This window comes from Humulus lupulus, chromosome 5 (assembly GCF_963169125.1).
Source record: "Humulus lupulus chromosome 5, drHumLupu1.1, whole genome shotgun sequence".
In the NCBI taxonomy this organism is placed as follows: domain Eukaryota; kingdom Viridiplantae; phylum Streptophyta; class Magnoliopsida; order Rosales; family Cannabaceae; genus Humulus; species Humulus lupulus.
Genome location: NC_084797.1, coordinates 191611522 through 191616382, shown reverse-complemented (window position 1 = coordinate 191616382; position 4861 = coordinate 191611522). Strand labels below are relative to the sequence as shown.

The 4861-nt window shown below is 32.5% G+C and overlaps 1 pseudogene; it reads left to right on the top strand.

The window, feature by feature from the left end:
- The first annotated feature begins 2861 nt into the window (after positions 1-2861).
- On the top strand, positions 2862-4351 carry LOC133779793 (zinc finger protein VAR3, chloroplastic-like; annotated as a pseudogene).
- Positions 4352-4861: the final 510 nt, after the last annotated feature.

Below are 4861 nucleotides of genomic sequence, written 5' to 3'. Positions count from 1 at the left end.
TTTGGAATTTTGATGTAAATCTTGAAAACTTATGGGTAGCATGCACTGCCCAGATTGTTTTCACTTTTGAACGGGTTTCCCTATTATAAAAGCTATGAAATGTGGTAGGGTGTTAGTTTAAACATGTGTAAGGGTTACTGTAAAATTGTAGAGGAAATTGTGTTATGGTTTTTTGAAAGATGAATTCCATGTCGAGATGGTAAACGTCCTTTCTTTGAATCTTTCATAGAGAAACACTCAAGCACCATTTCTATGTAAGCTGCTTGAGATAGAGCTAAAGTTTTGTTCTTTCTATCCCTCAAAATCTGGATACCAAGAACATAACTTGCTTTACCCAAGTCCTTCATCTAAAATTGAGTTCTCAGCCAGTTCTTTATGTCTGATAATTTCTTGACATTGTTTACAATGAGCAAGATATCATCCACATATAGTATCAAGAATACCACAATGTTGTTTTCCTTGAGTTGGTAAATGCAGGGCTCGTCAACATTCTGCTCAAAACCGTAGGTTTTAATGATTTCATTAAACCTTAGATTCCATGAACGTGAAGCTTGCTTAAGTCCATAAATAGACCTATTCAACTTGTACACTTTCTTTTCTTTTCCAATTACTTTAAACCCTTAAGGTTGATCCATATAAATGGTTTTGTCTAGGTTCCCGTTAAGGAACATTGTCTTGACGTCCATTTGCCAAATCTCATAATCAAGAGCTACAACTATGGATAAGTGTATGTGAATAGATTTTAGCATGGCAACCGTTGAAAATTTTTCCTCATAGTCAACTCCTTCTCTCTGGGTATAACTCTTTGCCACGTGTCGAGCCTTGTAAGTCTCGACCTTTCCATCAGCTCCTCTATTCTTCTTGTAGATCCACTTGCACCCAATGGCCCTAAAGGCACTAGGTGCTTCTACAAGATCCCAAACAGAGTTAGAGTACATGGACTCCATTTCCTGTTTCATGGCTTCAAGCTAAAGACCCTTATCAGCACTACCCATTTCTTGTTTGAAAGAAAACAAATCATCGTCACGTGTGTCCCCAACGACCATGTTGGTTTCACCATCCATGTGATAGAGGATCAAGGTACAAGAAACCCTCCCACTATGACGAGGCATCGTTACATTACAAGAAAAAATACTTTCAATAAGACCGAAAAAGTATTATCAAATATATACCATAACACTTTTTGATGTGTTAAGGAAAGCGGTGTTATAGTAGGTTGGAGCACTTTGCATAACACTTTTCCATAGTTATAGACATGTGTTATGGTATAGCCTACGATAACACTTTTGTTGTGTTATTTTAATAGTTAGATAAGTATTTCATTATGCTATTTATAAATAGATTATATAACACTTTTTTGTACTTATAAAGTAGTGTTATGATACACTTTATAATAACACAGTTTCTACATTATAGAAAATAGTTTGCATAACATAATTTTATGCTTATAAACAAGTGTTATTGTAAAAGATACAATAACACATTTTTTGTATTATTCTAATATTTGTATAAGCTTGAATTATTATTACATAAACCTGTACATTATAATTATTTTTTATTACTTTAATTCAAACCCGCTTCATTTAATATAATTAAGACACCCTTAACATTGTACAGATATATTTTTGAGTACCAATTATATGGTTCATAACACATATAACTAAATAATTGTGTCAAAATACATTCAAGATTATCTAAAAAACAATCCAAAAGTCTTAAGATATTCAACACTGCCTAATTAACATAAACAAAACATTCTCACAATAGTCAACAAAATAGTCTTAAACAGTTGCATATTCAAAAGTAAAGGTAGGAATTCATGATCTTCCAAATGTCAGCACACCAAAGCCGTCCAAATCAGATTTTCTTTTGCACTTCACTTGTTGAATCCGGTAAATAAAACATAAAAGAAAAACTAATGAGGCCATGAAATATCATATCATTAATCTAAAATAGTTAAGATGGATCCAAGTTTTATCCATCTGCATATCATAAGCATAGATATAAAAAAGTTAATCACAACTCATATGTATAATGTTTTATTATTCAAACCCTATGGTTGGGAACGTGAAAGCTACCCTTATTCACACCTAAGGCGATATATCTATCAATATAATCAAACCAACTCAAGCAAACACAATTTATCTGTAAGAAGATAATACATAATTCTAGATAAAATCTAACATCATTTCCCATATAAAGGTTACCTAACCATCTATCAATACCAAGTAAAAAAATTCAAACAACACACAATAAGTTTTCTTCCTTATATCACCGCAACATACAAACAAATTTTCCAGAACCTACTTCTCTAAGACACACAAGTTTTCAACCTTCCGTTATCACCGCATCACACAATTTTAATCTCAGAACCTACTTCTTTACGAATGAATATTTAAGATATTCAACCTCCTCTAACATTTGTATGATATTAATAAAATAAAAAAAGTTAAGAGAACATACTTCCGTACCTTTTGCAATTAATAATCAAGTTAATTAACTTTGAAATTTCTTTTTTAATAGTTCATGGTATTTATTGGTTTTGTTTATGGTAGGTTACAATCACCGTGCTTGAATTTTATGTGTTTATATGCAGTATTTTTTACTGATGATATATAGAGATGTCGTTTTTCCTGTTTTGTTAGACATATCCTGTAAAATATATGTTAGTTATTGGAATTTTAATGAAGCAATAATACAAATCAAGAAACTTTTCTTGGTTACAGAATGCTTGAGTAGAAAGTATTCAAGATAAATTTGTATTTTAAACATGCTTTAGTAAAACTCTTTGAAGAGGAAGATATAAATTCGTATGATATTTACTCTGCTTTTTTTTTTGCTCAATTTGCATAGACTAATCTATGTTAGCAATAAGGTATCAAGTTTGAGAAAACGACTCAACAAGTGTGAGCACCTTTTCTTGGATTTATTTTTGAGAAACAATGGAACAAACAAAGCATTCTAATGTCAACTTTATTCATACTTTGTCTCAATTTTCCATATATTTGGTCAATGTTTGTATATACATACAAGTGTGTGAAACTAAGTCAGCCAACTATGAAAGCTATTTTCTTCATCTCGTGTGGTTGTTTGTTTGAGTTGAACACCAACACAAGCACACTTTCATGGGCTTTCACTAGTTATCTTGGGAGCATTTTCATGGTTTAACATTATAAATATATAAAGAATTAACTTTTTTTTGTGGTCTAATGTTACATATGTAGATCATTGTCGATGAAAGATATTGAGGTGGTTGTTGGAAGTGGATGTCCTAATCTGCTAAGGAAAGCTGTTAATTCAACTAAAAGATTGAGAGCCTATGTCAGACTCGATGAAGGGGATGTATGTGATTTTCCTCTTTGTAATATTTTAGCATTTAAATTTTGAGAAAAGAAGCCATATGCTCAAGTTTATATGATGCAAAAACTTGTTGATACACTAGTATTATGTATGGCAAGCCTTAATATACATTTAATTTTTGAGTGGAAGTTTCATGGTTTTGACTTGGAGAGGTAAAAGTCAGGAAAATTGCAACATCTCTTTCTGAATTATTTAGTATTTTCTTGGATTCAGGTTTGTAGTGCTTGCAATCTATGAGGTTCCTGTGATAGAGCTTATACAATATTGAAGGAATTTGAAGAAGATGCCCAGACAGTGGATATAGTGCGTATATTGCTCTTTTATGCTCTAGATCCAATTGTTATCTCAGGGGGTGAAAAACCTGTTGGTAGAGAGCTTGTTGAATCATCTGCAAGAAAACTACTTTCGGAGTTGCTTGAGCTCAGTGAAATGTCGGTTGATCCTTCACTTCCAAAGCTTGCTGCCAAAGTTCCGAAGCAGAAAGAAAAATCGTTGAGTTTGACAGATGATGATATGTCGAATAATGTTGAAATGAAGAGAGGAGATTGGATATGTCTTAAGTAAGTTCATAAAGTGACATTCTTTTAATTTTCTGTTTCATTAATAATTTTTTCCTTGCTTTGGATTAAAATAAAAAGTATTGAATGATTTATTCATAAATTCCTTGGATCTTAACTTTTATCAATATTATTATGGCAACGGGGTCAGGGATAAAGGGTACTCCTATCAAATGGAGAGGGTTTTTTTGTTTTTGTTTGTTTCTGCCTTTTGCCTTTTGCCGTTTACTTTTTGAATCCACATACTTATTTATAGCAAGCAATTCCATCAAGTTTAAGTCCATTGGCTAATGCCTTCCTTTTTATTTTTTAGTTGCAATTTTATGAACTTCTCCAAAAATTTACGTTGCCTAAAATGCAAGCATGATGGTCCTAAAAGTGTTGGCAAAAGCGAGTTTGAAATAAAAAAAGGAGATTGGAGCTGTCCCGAGTAAGTACCCGCTGCCCATAATGGTTCAGTGAAATTAGATACTCATGGATTATATTTCATAGGATTCGTCCCAGAAATTTTTACATTGAGAATATTAGATTAAGTATACTAATCCACGATAAATTAATTTGAAAATTAATGGACCGCTTTGGGGTAGGCCAGACTAACTCCAAATTAATTTTGAGAAAAATCTCAATTTCATAAGTGAAAACTTAAAAACGCATTTTTCTCTTTTGACTTATGAACTACCACTAGTTTGGTCAAGATACACTAGTCGTGCTCGAAAGCCTAGATACACCTTTGGAGTGTAACCCATTATTTTCAATCAATGACTTGACTCAAGAGTGTGCCTTAGGGTCAGTCAAACTTGAAATACATCACTAATTATATTCTCATAAGAGAATTCAACCTTGAGATAAAATAAACATATTCGAAGTCTTTCCTTAGGGAGGCCGCAAACAAAGGCGACACGAGGCTCTTCCTATGCCTCTCGATGTTCAACCAATAATGGAGA